The sequence below is a fragment of the Nycticebus coucang genome, chromosome 14 (genome assembly GCF_027406575.1).
Source record: "Nycticebus coucang isolate mNycCou1 chromosome 14, mNycCou1.pri, whole genome shotgun sequence".
Lineage (NCBI taxonomy): Eukaryota > Metazoa > Chordata > Mammalia > Primates > Lorisidae > Nycticebus > Nycticebus coucang.
The window spans coordinates 43,949,453-43,965,165 of NC_069793.1; the positions used below are offsets into that span (position 1 = coordinate 43,949,453).

Here is a 15,713-nt window from a genome sequence, read left to right on the forward strand (position 1 = left end):
GGTCCCAGTAGTGTATTTTTGAAACTGCTTCAATTGCCCGGGGGCGGTCCTCCTCATAAAATACTTGCCCAGATCGATTTCTTCACGGGTTTTCCCTGCACTCTCTTCTAGTATTATTATAGTTTCATGTCTTAAGTTTAAATCTTTAATCCAGTGAGAGTCTATCTTAGTTAATGGTGAAAGGTGTGGGTCCACTTTCAGTCTTCTACAGGTTGCCAGCCAGTTCACCCAGCACCATTTGTTAAATAGGGAATCTTTTCCCCACTGAATGTTTTTAATTGGGTTGTCAAAGATCAAATAACGGTAAGTAGCTGGATTCATCTCTTGGTTCTCTATTCTGTTCCAGACATCTACTCTCTGTTTTTGTGCCAGTACCATGCTGTTTTGATCACTATCAATTTATAGTATAGCCTGAGGTCTGGTAGCGTGATTCCTCCTGCTTTGTTTTTATTTCTGAGTAATGTTTTGGCTATTTGAGGTTTTTTCTGATTCCATATAAAACGAACTATTATTTTTTTCAAGATCTTTAAAGTATGACAATGGAGCTTTAATAGGGATTGAATTAAAATTGCATATTGCTTTGGGTGATTCTTCCCAGCCATGAGCATAGTATGTTTTTCCATTTGTTAACATTTTCAGCTATTTCTTGTCTTAGAGTTTCATAGTTCTCTTTATAGAGATCTTTCACATCCTTTGTTAGATAAACTCCCAAATATTTCATCTTCTCTGGCACTACTGTGAAAGGAATAGAGTCCTTAACTGTTTTTCAGCTTGACAATAGTTGGTATATATACAGGCTACCGATTCATGAATGTTGATTTTGTAACCTGAGACGCTGCTGTATTCCTTGATCACTTCTAAGAGTTTTGTAGTAGAAGCCCTGGTGTTTTCCAGATATACAATCATATCATCTGTAAAGAGCAAAAGTCTGATCTCTTCTGACCCTATATGGATACCCTTGATCGCCTTTTCTTCCCTAATTGCAGTGGCTAAAACTTCCATTACAATGTTAAAGAGCAGTGGAGACAATGGGCAACCTTGCCTGGTTCCTGATCTGAGTGGAAATGATTTCAATTTAACTCCATTCAATACAATATTGGCTGTGGGTTTGCTGTAGATGGCCTCTATCAGTTTAAGAAATGTCCCTTCTATACCAATTTTCTTAAGTGTTCTGATCATGAAGGGATGCTGTATATTATCAAAAGCTTTTTGTGCATCAATTGAGAGAATCATATGGTCTTTGTTTTTTAATTTGTTTATGTGCTGAATTATACTTATAGATTTATGGATATTGAACCAGCCTTGAGACCCTGGGATAAAACCGACTTGGTCATGATGTATAATTTGTTTGATGTATTGCTGGTTTGTGTTTGTTAGGATCTTGTTGAATATTTTGCATCTATATTCATTAGTGATATTGGTCTATAATTTTCTTTTCTTGTTGGATCTTTTCCTGGATTGGGGATCAGGGTGATGTTTGCTTCATAGAACGTGTTGGGTAGTCTTCCTTCGTTTTCTACATTTTGGAACAGGTTGAGTAATATAGGTACTAATTCCTCTTTAAAGGTTTGGTAGAATTCTGACGTGAAGCCATCTGGTCCCAGGCTTTTCTTTTTAGTGAGTTTTTGTATGGTTGATGCTATTTCAGAACTTGATATGGGCCTGTTGGACATTTCCACTTGATTCTGGCTAAGTCTTGGAAGGTGACGTGCTTTCAAATATTGGTCAATTTCTTTCAGATTTTCATATTTCTGAGAATAAATTTTCTTGTAATATTCATTAAGGATTTTTTTAATTTCTGAGGAGTCTGTTGTTATTTCGTCTTTGTCATTACTGATTTGATGAGATTAGAGATTTTACTCTTTTTTTCCTGATTAGGTTAGCCAAAGGTCTATCTATTTTATTGACCTTTTCAAAAAACCAAATTTTTGATTTATTGATCTGTTGTATAATTCTTTTGTTTTTAATTTCATTTATTTCTGCTCTAATTTTGGTTATTTCTTTTCTTCTACTGGGTTTGGGTTGGAATGTTCTTCCTTTTCCAGTTGCTTGAGATGTCCCATTAAGTTGTTAACTTCCTCTCTTTCCGTTCTCTTGAGGAAGGCTTGCAGTGCTATAAATTTCCCTCTTAGGACTGCCTTTGCGGTATCCTAGAGGTTCTGATAATTTGTGTCTTCATTGTCGTTTTGTTCCAAAAATTTGACAATTTCCTTCTTAATCTCATCTCTGACCCAGCTATCATTCAGCATAAGGTTATTTAACTTCCATGTTTTTGTATGAATATGCAGATTCCTGTTGTTACTGAGGTCAACTTTTATTCCATGGTCATCCGAGAACATGCAAGGAGTAATTTCTATTCCTTTATATTTACTGAGGTTAGACTTGTGACCTAAGATGTGATCGATTTTGGAGTATGTTCTGTGGGCTGATGAGAAGTATGTGTATTCAGTTTTGTTGGGATGAAATGTTCTGTAGATGTCTGCTAAATCCAAATGTTGGATGGTTAGGTTTAAATCTAAAATTTCATTGCTCAGCTTCTTGTTGGAGGATCGATCCAACACTGCCAAAGGAGTGTTGAAATCTCCAACTATTATGGAGCTGGAGGAAATCAAGTGGCTCATGTCTGTTAGAGTTTCTCTTATAAATTGAGGTGCAGTCTGGTTGGGTGCATGAATATTAATAATGGAAATCTCATCATATTGAGTATTACCCTTAACAAATATGAAGTGACCATTCTTATCCTTCCTTACTTTTGTTGGTTTAAAGCCTATTGTATCTGCAAATAAAATTGCAATACCTGCTTTTTTCTGATTACCATTTGCCTGAAATATGGATGACCGTTTTTTCACCCTGAGTCTATATTTGTCTTTTAATGTAAGATGTGACTCTTGTATGCAGCAAATATCTGGCCTGAGTTTTTGTATCCAGTCAGCTAACCTGTGCCTCTTTAGAGGATAGTTTAAGCCGTTCACATTAATGGAGAATATTGATAAGTCTGGTAAAATTTTGGGTATCAAGTTTTTCAAAAGTCCAGTGGACATTTTTAATCCTTTCGCCACTGTGGAAGTTGGAGTTTGATCAAAAGTTTCTCAGTGAGTTTACTTTTGTGGTAGAGGATTGGGCTGGTCATTATGGAGGATAGGTCTGAGAATATCCTGAAGAGCTGGTTTGGTTATGGCAAATTTCTTCAACATATGAATGTCATAAAGTATTTAATTTCTGCATCATAAATGAAACTGATTTTAGCTGGATACAGGATCCAGGGTTGAAAGTTATTTTGCTTTAGGAGATTAAAAGTCAATGACCACCCTCTTCTGGCTTGAAAAGTTTCAGCGGAGAGATCTGCAGTCATTCTAATATTCTTCCCTTTGTAGGTAATGGATTTCTTACGTCTGGCTGCTTTCAGAATTTTCTTCTTCATATTAACTTTAGTGAAGTTAAGTATGATATGCCTGGGGATGTCTTATAGGGATTGAGTCATGCTGGGATTCTGAAACTGTCTGCTATCTGAATTTCAGAATCTCTTGGCATGTCTGGAAAATTCTCTTTCATAATTTCTTGGAGAAGGACCTCTGTGCCTAGTGAGGCCACTTTATCACTTTCAGCGATTCCAATGAGGTGGATATTAGCCTTCTTTGAATTATCCCAGCGCTCTCTGAGACCATGATCTGTTTTTGCTCTCCATTTCTCTTCCTCTTTGAGAGTTTGGGAGCGTTCAAAGGCTTTGTCTTCAATGTCAGAAATCCTTTCTTCTGCTTGCTAAATTCTTACTGAGGGATTCTACTGTATTTTTCAGATCTTTGAGGGCTGCAAATTCTTGCTTCTGTGTGTCAAAATCTTTGGTGGTTTTGTCTTTAAATTCATTAAATTCTTGAGACAACTTTTGAATTTCTCCTCGAATTTCTAATTTCGACTTTTGAATTGCTGCTCGAATTTCTAATTCCAAATTTTCCTCTATTTTATTAATCTTGTTTGCAATCCAAATTCTGAATTCGATTTCTGACATCTCGGCCAGCCGTTTATGAATGGGATCTTCAGTTACATCTGCCATATCTTTCCTTGTGGGGGTTGATCTATTCTGGTTGTTCATGTTATCACAGTTTTTCCACTGATTCCGCCCCATGACTGTTTTACACCATTTGGTTTTTCCCCAGGATCTTTGTCAAGGACCTGTATAGTGCTATGGCCTGAGAAACTGGGGACCTGTTTGGTGTGGTGGGGCTAAGTGGTTCTGTCTTGTTTCAGCTGGTCTCTGTTTGACCCTAATGAAACAGTTACACTGGGTTGAAGTCTCAGCTGTGGAGAAATATCAGCAATTAAGTCACCCCGCCCCCCCCAGGCAACAGTTGGAAAAGGAAAATCAAACCTTCCTACAACCACACACCCAGGGCACCATGTGAATAGTCCTCAGGCGATTGGCTCAGTTCAAAAGGTCCAAATCAATTGTCTCAGTCAGCACCTGTCTCAGGTGGGAGAGTTTAAAAGGTCTCTGGCTACTGGATCGCAGGGGTCTGGTGACTACTCAGATATGGCTTGCTGCAGTGCTCCGTGGAGTCAGGAGGATCCACGCAGCAAATAGATCAGTCTGGGAAGGTTGATGCCTCCTTCCCCACCTTGCACCTCTGTCACACCCAGTCACTGATAGCCCCACAGGGCTTTGACCCAGTTGCCTGTAGTGAACAGATACTCCAGGGGTTTGCACCTGTCTGAATCACAAGGAAATCTATTTCTGCTCAGCCAGGCCACTGTGCTCTGCTTCTATCTACCAGGGGGAAGTGAGGCCTGACAACCTTGGGCGCTTGATGGAGGCTGGGGGGTGTTCACTCAGTTCCAGCCCCACCCCCTGATTGATGTTACTGACAGAACAGAACAGGACAACTTTGCGGGAATTTGTTTCTGTCCTTGCTAAATTCCCCTGCAGAAGAGAAGCTGTTTTGAGTTCCCAGGGCCTGTGTCTCAAGCCCTGTGTTTGCTCCTGCAGGTTTGTATCCAGTGACCTGTCAGTTCTAGTCCCTGTCTTCCTTTGTCTATAGGCTGACAATGCCCTGAGGGCCGGGTGTGTCTTAAGCTCAGTAAAGCAGTCCTCTGGGTCAGCCCCGCCCTGGGAACTTCCCAGCTCTGTGCGTGTGTTTCTAGTCCCCATTCTCCGCCCAGGCTGGTACTGCCTCAGGCAAACCCTTTACTCAAGGGGCCTGCGTTTTCGTTCCAGATCTGTTCCATGGTGGCTGCCACCTGAGTAGATGCCCAGCCTCCTCTGGTTGCCCAGGGAGACAGGGGGTGTGGCTTTGGAATATCTAGGAGTGAGCCCTATTGTTGCTAAAAGATGGCTGCTGCTCTGTGCCTCGGGGCACCGCTACTCTGGTGTGGTTCCCTCTCAGCCGACCGTCCTCTCCTCACTCCCATACCCCAGAGTCAGCACTGACCAGCTGCAGTTTAGGCCCTGTCCCCACCCCTTGAGAAATCACCCAAGAATCTGGACTCCTAGGGGACAGGCCTCCAGACCTCAGAGTGAGAGTGGAGGGGACTGCTGGGAGCTCAGATTTGTAGGTAGAGAATATATACAGTTTTATGCCTGGCAGGAGAATGCTGTGGCACCCTAGTAGGGGAGGTAGGTTCAGTTTTTAGAGGGTCTGTCCCATGGAGTGTAGTGGGAGGACCTTTGAACTCTGCTCGTTTGTTTTTGGGGCACTCCGAGCTGTTCTCATGGGGGAGGGGACTCCCGTCCGCTTGGTGATGGATTTTGTACCTTTTGTTTGTATCCTTGGGGTTGCAGCTCACCTCAGCAGGGTTGATGTGCGTTCTTCAACCTTCTCTCTTGGTGCAGCTCAAATCCACCAGGTTACTTGCTAAATTTCTGTCCTTTAACTCTCCTTCTGGATGGGAGCCTCTGTGGAAAGCTGGCTTTCATTAATCTCTCTTAAAATGAAGTAATTTTCTATTTCCCTTTCTTCAGGAAAGATCAGAGTAAACAATAACTACTGTGAAGGACAAAAGACTAAAAATAACCATGGTTAAAGATCTGGGGAGTGTTCATTATGATGTAATTGGCAAAGAAATTTGGTTACTTCTGTGGCATAGCACAATTCAAGGTAACAATTAGAATCATGACTAATAACATTATGCCAGCCATTTAAAAAATAAGGGTATTAATACATTTCTAATTTGAAACATTTATATTAGTAAGATATACCCTTCCAAATATAACATACAGAAGGCTTTAGCATCACTTCTTAATTGAAAATGCTTCCCATGTAATTTAACAACAAATATCATTATTTTAATGTCTCTCTTACAAAGTGAGAAAATAAATCCTCTGATATTTACCTGGGGCATACTGGGAAATCTTAAGTTCCATTTAGAATCTCATTTGGGGAAATTTATCAAAAACGTCAAAATGGGCCAGGCGTGGTGGCTCACACCTGTAATCTCTTGGCACTTGGGAGGCCGAGGCAGATGGATTGTCTGAGGTCACAGGTTCCAGACCAGCCTGAGCAAAAGTGAGACCCTCGTTTCAAAAAAATAAGCCTGGTGTTGTGGCGGGCTCCTATAGTCCCAACTATTTGGGAGATTGAGGCAAGAGAATCACTTAAGCCCTTGAGTTTGAGGTTACTGTGAGCTGTGATGCCATAGCCCTCTACTAAGGGGGACAAAGTGAGACTCTGTCTCAAAAAAAAAAAAAAAAAGATACAAAAATGTCAAAATGTTTGAACATTTGATTAAATAGGATTGTTAATCACTATGAGACAATATTTAGTTATCTGTCAACTAAAGCGACAATAAAGGTTTTTTTTTTTTAACGGAATCATGAAACAAAGTATATTGAGGAAGAGACAGACAGGCTTACAGAGTAAGAAAGCTTACAAAGCAGGATGTATTCACCATAGACAGCCCACAGGCCTCCAACAATGAAAGATTTTAAAGACAAATACAGAAAGTTACATAGCTGTGAACAAAACCTAGCAATTTTAGTATTGAGAAGACCCAACTTTCTTAAATAATCAAAGACCTGATAAAGATGACATGAAGCCCAGGAAATTATTCTGACAAAAACAAATTTTTGTTTTCTAGGCAGATTACTTCCAAAGTAAAGGAATGCCTTTTTGTCATTTTCTATTAGGAGCAGACCAAAAATCGAAGAAAGTGTTGCCATTTTAGCTTTGCATCAGTGTATTTATATTAAAGTTCATTTTAAAGAAAACTTATAAACAAATCTATTCAATCTTAGCAGCTTGGCCACATATAAAATTCCTTTTCTACAAAGCTACCCCTTTTTTTTTTGTATTATCTATTAGATTTTGTCCTAGTTGCTTTAATCTTTCCTCATTCTGAAACAGCCAGTCATTCTACCTTAGGACAGAATTTTTCTCTTTTTCTATTAACAAAAACAAATCCTTCATATATTTCTTATTCAAAACTACATCTAACTTTTAAAAAATCATTATGGGTACATTTTTTGTGTACCCATATAGGTACACACACATACAGGGTATGAGGGATGTTTTGATACAGGCATACAATGTGAAATAATCAAATCAGGGTAATTGGGGTCTCTAATGGCTCAAGCATACATCCTTCCTCAGTGTTAGGAATATTCTTATCCACTCTTTTATTAATATATCACAGAAACAAAAAAACATTAACAGTTAAAACATGTGGTGTTTTAAAAACTGCTGTATTTGACATACATCATCAAGCAATTCATTTTATTGTACATTTTGTTCTTAGGTTAGATTTATAGTTTTATAACCTTAAATATCTAGTAGCGATAACATAAGATTGTTTGACATAAAGTTGTGTGTTTGCATTATATTTAATACTGACAACCCCAAGGCATATCCTTTTTTTTTTCCTTAACTAAACTAACAATATTCTTATTTACCAAAGATAACCCAATTCACATGAACTCTAAAATCATTTGGGTTAGCTCTTATTTTTCTGAGTGAATACTTAATTTATGTGAGTAGATTTTTTTTAAGTCAATTAAATAGTACTTTTTACAAATTAATTTTGGAAATACCATTCAGAGGTTTAAAAATACCACATGTACATAACATATGCATGGACACGCATGCATACAGATGTGAACAGATATAGCTTTCTTTTTAAATCTTAGCCATGATTAGGTAGAAATACAGAAATACAAAATTCACCCATTGACAAAAGAGTTTATTCTCATTTTTAGCCTTATTCTTACTTTTTTATCCAAATTATATTTTGAGCAGATAGAACAAGGTTAGCTACTCGATGATGGCTGTAACTTTTTTTAAACCAATATTTGTACAGAAGGCTCTTAAAATTCTGATGTGTTCTGATATGTAATCATACGAATGCTGTAAACTATTTTTTTCCAAGTTGATTTTTAATAGGCTTGTAAATACGAAACGTTTCTCGAATTTGCGTGTCATCCTTGTCCAGGGGCCACACGAATCTTCTCTGCATGGTTCCAATTTTAGTGTATGTGCTGCTGAAGCGACCACAGCACGCTGTAAACTATTAATAACGATCTAGGCAAGTGGCTATGGAGACACCTAGCGGCCGTCTGGATGTTTTCAAAGTCCATCTGAATGGGTACAATATCAAGAGTATTTTCAATTTGCCTTTTGCCTTTACAGCCTCAGGCATTTGCTTTTGGGGGATCCTGAGTCCTTTGAGAGCACTGGATCCTAACGTTCAAGTGTCTGAGGGGTCGGAGTAGAAAGAAGTCTGGTTGGGGTGGACGGAAGGATGCAGGTAGGGGATTGAAGGGGGACATAGCAAAGAATTCAGGGAGCTGAAGGAAAGATGGTAAAAGGAGAACGGAGGCATAGCAGCAACGGGAAGGAAGAAGTCTTAGGCCAGTTTAGGGAGATCTCTGGTTTCCCCAAGAAGCCAGTGATATACCAAATTACCCTCTGCAAATTTGCCAACAATTGGAAGGGCACGTATGTAGTCAGGATTTGAGAAGGGGGTTTTAGTTGACTGAGAATTTCTGATGAGAGGAGCAGGATCAAATGGAACAGAGAGGCCTTGAAAAATTGGTCCTGTCAAGCTCTGAATATCAACTTCCAATTAGGCCAACTTCTGGCTGTAGATTTCTTTTTAAAAAAAATCTTTTCAAATATGTTATTATCAGGATTTAGCTGGGACAAACAGTAAATATTCCTGACAGTATTACACTCTTCAAAAAAAATTTTTTTAGGGCTGGGCGAGGTGGGTCACACCTGTAATCTCAACACTCTGGAAGCCTTAGGCAGGTGGATTGCCTGAGCTCACAAGTTTGAGACCAGCCGGAGCAAGAGCAAGACCCTCTCTCTTAAAAAAAAAAAAAATAGCCAGGCATTGTGGCAGATGCCTGTAGGCCCAGCTACTTGGGAGGCTGAGGCAAGAAGATGGCTTGACCCCAAGAGTTTGAGATTGCTGTGAGCTATGATGCCACAGCATTCTACTGGGGGCAAGAAAGTGAGACTTCATCTAAAAAAAAAATTTTTTTTTTAAACCAAAGATACAATTGACTCAAAACAAAGACCAATAAGCCTTTTATGACTTAAATCAGTAAGATTTTTATAGTTTAACCACGACAAAATGCCATCCTCAAAGACGGTACAAAATGTAGTCTTCTAAGATCTGGATCACTCTGAAAGCCAAAAGAAAGGAAGATTCCATCCTCCTTGAGAGCTGGCACATGCTTCCTCTGACAGGCTCTGGCAGGCAGAAAACCACATCAACCTCTCAGGATATAAAATGAGATAAACAGGAAAACGATAGCTGTCCCTGGGATGGAAGAGATTGGGGTACCCCAAAACCAAGTTCATAAGGGTCACAGTCCAAAGAACTAATCTATATACAAATGTTTTTCTTCTGTTAATATATGGAAAAATATTAAATATGTTAAATATGTTAAAACTTGGGAAAAAAGGAACAAGGAGAAATTTTTACCTTCCTCTGTCAACTGGGAACTACCAATGAAGAGCCAGGAGAGCTGACTGTGGAAGACTTACCTTTCCCTGTCTTTTGTCAGTTTCTCAGGATCCCATCTGCAGGATTAAGAGTGAGCGAGCTATCCAGCTGTCTCTTAGGGGTCACCAGAAACTGTAAGGGAGGGAAAGTATCTTTTTTTCCCTAGACTCTTCAGTTTCCAGCTGAGGCTTCTCTAACAAGAGACAGATTAACAAGAGACATGTGTACTGATTTATTTAATGTAAATTTTATGTGACATGGGAGTTTACAAAAAGAAACGAAGACAAGAAAAAGTCTTTAAGCCTTGGTATTTTAATGCTAGGTTTGAAAAGTCATGGAAAGTCATGAAAAGTCATGGACAATTTGGAAAGTTGTGGAAGAATGTGATAGGACAAAGGGTGTGAGCTAAGGGTAGCTAAGACCTGTATATATATATATATAATTAATATGTATGTACATATATAATTAATATATTCTAATTATATTATATATAATTATATATTATAAATTAAAAAAATAAATATATATTAAATTATATAATTTTTTTTTTTTTTTCAGTTTTTGGCCGGGGCCAGGTTTGAACCTGCCACCTCTGGTATATGGGACCAGCGCCTTACTCCTTTGAGCCATGGGTGCTGCCCTATTTATATATTTTTTGGTGTCCTCCATCTTTAGAGAAATGGGTGCTTCTTTCCTCCAGGTACAGGAAGGGCACCTCTCTATGAGGGTCTATGACCTTCAGGGGAGAAATGCAAGGGAGAGTCAGAGAGACGGCTCTTTCCCTGCTGTTTCTCAAATTCCTTCAGCTTAAAATAGTCAATCTGCCAAGGTGCACTGCAGTATGTCCTGAACCCCATTACCTAACACAGACCATCATGCCACACTGGGAAGAGGACCTGTCTAGGAGTGAGCAAAAGTGGAGCAAGGTCAACCAGCAGGGACAGAAGTTGGCCCCTAAGGCATTGCTGGATATAATTATGCAGGCCAATATGTTCCTTTTATTGTTTTCAATCACTTGCAACAGAAGGAATCCTAACTGACACAGCAGCTCTATTTATTCATTTCTTTGTGTCATTTACTGTGAGATGTGCTTCCCGTGTCTTATCTCTTCTTTTAACTCCTCGTAATAGCTTTGTGAAGTAGAGATATGTACTAATATTATTGGGGAACAGAGCAAAAAAGCTGTTAAGTAACTCACTGAAGATCATGCAATCTATAAATGGAAAAATTAGGATTTGAATCCAGTTTTATCCTTTTATCATAAAACTGATGTTCCCAGAAGTGATAAAACCACACCCTTGTATAACACATGTTTAAAAATATGCCATCTTGGAAGGGAGTAGGGAACGAGGGAGCGGGGAGAGGTGGAGAGGGATAGGGATGGGTGTGCTCCCACTTAAGGGGCACAGTGTCAGGGTATGTGGTGGCACACCTCTCAGGGGCGGGACATAAATATAAGAGGCATGCTACCTAACAAATGCAGACACTGTAATCTAATTCTTTGTACCCTCAAATTAACTTGAAACAACAATAAAAAAATAAAAAATAAAAATATACAACCTAGGGCCAGGCATGGTAGTTTATACCTGTAATCCTAGCACTCTGGGAGGCCAAGGAGGAGGATCACATGAAGACAGGAATTCAAAACTATTCTGGGCAACATAGCAAGATCCTATCTCTATAAAAATAGAAAATTTGTTGGGCCTGATGGTGTACACCTATAGTCCCTGCTACCAGGGAAGCTGAGGCAGGAGGATTGCTTGAGCCTAGAGGCTTGAGGTTATAGTGAGCTATGATGATGCCACTGCACTCTAGCCTGGGTGACAGAGCAAAACCCTGACTCATAAAATGACTTTTTATCTTCTAGGTAGATGTCCAGTAATGGGACTGCAGGATCAAATGGGAAGTCTAATTTGAGTTCTTTGAGAATTCTCCATACTTTTCTCCAAAAACCAGCTCAATTTGCAGTTGCCAAATTGTGGAAACAACCTAAATATCCACCAATCCAGGAATGGATTAACAGGCTCTGGTATATGTATCCCATGGAATACTATTCAGCCATTAAAAGAGACGGAGACTTTACTTCTTTTGTATTAACCTGGATGGAGGTGGAACACATTCTTCTTAGTAAAGCATCACAAAAATGGAGAAGCAAGAATCCATGTACTCAATTCTGATATGAGGACAATTGATGACCTAGTACACAGTCGGGGGTGGGGGAATGGGGAAGCAAGGAGAGGAAACGACAGAGGTGGTGAGGGGTCACGCTGGTGACACCTCTTGGGGGCAGGACACAATTATAAGAGGGACTTTCCCTACCCAATGCAATCAGCGTAACCTGGTTCTTTGTACCCTCAACGAATCCCAAACAATAAAAACAAAAACAAAAAACAGTGCCCTCCTGCCAAGGTGGCGGGAGCTTCTGTCTCACTCAGCCTCAACCTTCTAGCAAGGTTCAGAGGTAGGAATTGACTTTACTGACTCCAGGAAGACAAAGGCTGCTCCGGAAATATTTAAAAACAAAGAAACAAAGAAACAAACAAACAAACACAAAAACAAATAAAAAAAAACCGACTGGAGGGGGAGTGGGGGAAAGGAGCCCATTTTGGCATTATGTAATAGCAGGGCATCTCCATGCAATGCAAACCTTCACTGACTTTTCCTTTCCTTCAGGATTGGTCAGGGTCACTATAGTCAGAGCCATCAAATTGATCCCTCAATTACATACTATGCTGTATTATTTACTGTCTTACATTTTGCTCATTGTTATATCACCAATGCCTAGAATAGTGCCCAACAGCATAGCCATTAAATAATGTTTGTTGAATGCAATCAGTGTAACCTGGTTTCTTGTACTCTCAATAAATCCCCAACAATAAATTAAAAAAAATAATGTTTGTTGAATAATTAAATGAACAAATGTGGGTTAGCTTTCTGTGACTGATGGACAGTTTGGAGAGAAGGAGAATACTTAAGAACATCATACACTTGATAACATTGGCCCCCCAATTTTTTTGTTTACTCTTTTAGATCTTTACATACATGCACACTTTGAGAGATAATATCCTTAAAACAATCTTGTTTTTCTCAGTTTCCATACCAGGACCTGCTTAGTGAAACTGAGTGTAGATATTCCCAAATTCTGCTCTCTTCCCTAAGGGCAAGGCAGGGTCTATGTACTGTTATGGTGGAATTGGCCCCAGTTTAGGAGCCTAAAAGATCTGGGATATCATTCGAGCTCTGCCCCTTATTAGCTGTGTGACCTTGGGAAAAACCTTTTTGCATCATTGTATCTCTATTTCCTCAGGTGTAAAATAAAAATAATAATTCAGACCAGTTTATCTCCCAGCTTTTTGTGAGGATCAAATTAATGATGTGATTATGAAGAGACTGAAAAATGAAGAGTGACATATAAAGAAAGGTATAAATTGGATTCATACCATCTATGAGTAAAAGAAGTTACAAATCTCATTTTAATGACTGAACTTTTTATATTGATTGGCTGTGTGTGACATAGGATTTGTCTGAATGCAAATTGGAAACAAGATAGCCAAATATGATTGGGAAGAAAGTAATTTGACCTAAATTAAGTCAACTCATAAAAAACATAAGAGTTTGAACTAGAAAACTTAGTTATTGGTTTTACAAAAATTTTCTTAGTTATTGGCTTTATAAAAATTGGTAAGTTTGATTTTCTTTGGTAAGGGAGTCATTTTACATCTTTTAGCATATTTATTAAAGAATTTCTCATTTTTTCCTCATTTAAGTCATTTTAACGATACCTTTGAGTTGGAGTTTTCAGCTCTTTGATCACTTGTAAAATGTGGTTCCTCTCAGGAGTAACAGCAATTATTTATAACTGGGAATTCATAATTAAATAATTATAAAACGATGTTACCAGAACAAAGTCAGCATTTCAGTTTGATAAATCCTAGAGTTTCCTCTTCCAACAGTTGACTCTTGGAAATTGGCTACTTTGGGGTCTTTTTACTACTTTTATGCAATTTACTGTTAAGAAAGAGCAGGGAAGAGGAGAAACCCCGAGTTCAAGGAAGGAAACGTTCAGGATTTCAGCGTGGGCAAAGACACTATTATCTGCTAAGAGCTTTCTAAAACCTCCATTTAAATTTAAAGCTAGTGGGCAAGCTCAGCTGTTGATATGGAAGAGGAAAGACCGGGTGGAAGGAAGGCTGTGAGGGGATTTAAGCCAAGCCTGGATGCTGTAAACTCGGTAGAAACCACAAGGTGGCAGGGCAGCGCTAAATATCTCGGCGCCAACTTCTACACATTGACTTGCGGGTTAACAGGACATTACAATTAAAAGCTTTGAGATCAGGATTATAGATACCAACCATTTATGAGTCGACAACATACTCGAAAGTAGGTTTTTTCACTGCTTTTATTATGAAAAATTGACATATACACAAAAGAAGCAAGAACCGTATGTTGAAATCTTGCATCCATCACTCAGATAAAGCAATTAATAAGCGTTCACCACCTGTGTTTCGACTCTCCTTTCTTCTTTAACTTTTTTCCTGAAGTTTTTTAAAGCAGATCCCAGACATCCTGTTATTTTGTCCCTTCCTACTTCGGTTTGCTGCCCTGAAAACTATGGACATTTGTCTTATAGTGTATAATAAAAGTTCTTGTTATTATTTAATATCTAATTCATATTCCAATAATTCTAATTGTCTCAAATATCATTTTGTAATTTTTTTGAATCAGTAGCCAAACAAGGACTATAAACCGTATTTGGTTGTTCTATTTCTTAAGCATCTTTTGATCTAGATGGAACAGTCTCCCCTTTCCTTACTCTCATATCTTTTTTGAATGCCACTGGCATGTTGAAGAAAGATCCAAATTCTGGATTTGCCTGTTTGATTCTTCATGATGACTACAAGTAACTTTATATATATATTTTAAATAAGAGTAAATACGCGCTGTATTCTTAATGGACTGTTAAGGATTATCAGAATATTTACAGATCTGGGTTTTATGCTATGTTACTCTCAAACTTATGAGCACAAACTATGCAGGCAGATAGATCCAAGTTTAAATCCCAGCTTGGCTACTTACTAGCTGGGAATCCATCAATCTGTATCTACATTTTTTAATTTGTAAAATGGAAGCCTCAGGACACAGAGTTCTTGGGAAGATTAAATGAGATAATTTATGGTTAGCCCTTGAGGAAGAACAGCTGAAATACAATTGATAACTGTTATTGCCACAATTTATTTTTATAATATTTACCATTTCTGAACAAGAAAAGTTATGCACAATCTGATGACAATAGCAGACAGTTAGTTCATTTTCATCCTCATCACGGATGAAAATTATAATCAGTTTAGCCCTCCCACATTCATTCTCCATTGAAACAATTATTTAATGACTGAAAATTAATACAACTTATTCAAATGTAGAAATTAGGGTTCTTGGAGAGCCATAGCTGGAGAAAATGTCCTGTTATGTTTTAAGATGATAGTTAAGAAAGGTTTATGAATACAGACCAACAAGCCAAGAATTCATAAACCCATTTTTCTTATCAAATCTTATCATTCCGGTGCCTGATCCGGTATCAACTGTAAAGATAACAGTGATAGTCTTTGTTTTCCCAACTGGCAAGACTGCCAACATTTAATTGCTGAAAAAAATAATTCACCTGGGGATCCAACAGTCATCCTGCCATAATATAAATCCTAATAAATTGCAGGGCTGTGAATAAAGCCCGCAGCAAATAAATATTGACTGGTGAGAATTTAAAGGAAAGAACGCTAAGC

General features: G+C 38.6%; 1 non-coding gene across 1 annotated transcript; it reads right to left on the bottom strand.

Annotated features, from left to right (window-relative positions):
- Nucleotides 1–8,370: 8,370 nt before the first annotated feature.
- LOC128566148 (U6 spliceosomal RNA) lies at nucleotides 8,371–8,477 on the bottom strand. Its single transcript, XR_008374444.1, has one exon. It is a non-coding gene; the product is annotated as a U6 spliceosomal RNA (small nuclear RNA).
- Between the last annotated feature and the right edge of the window lie 7,236 nt (nucleotides 8,478–15,713).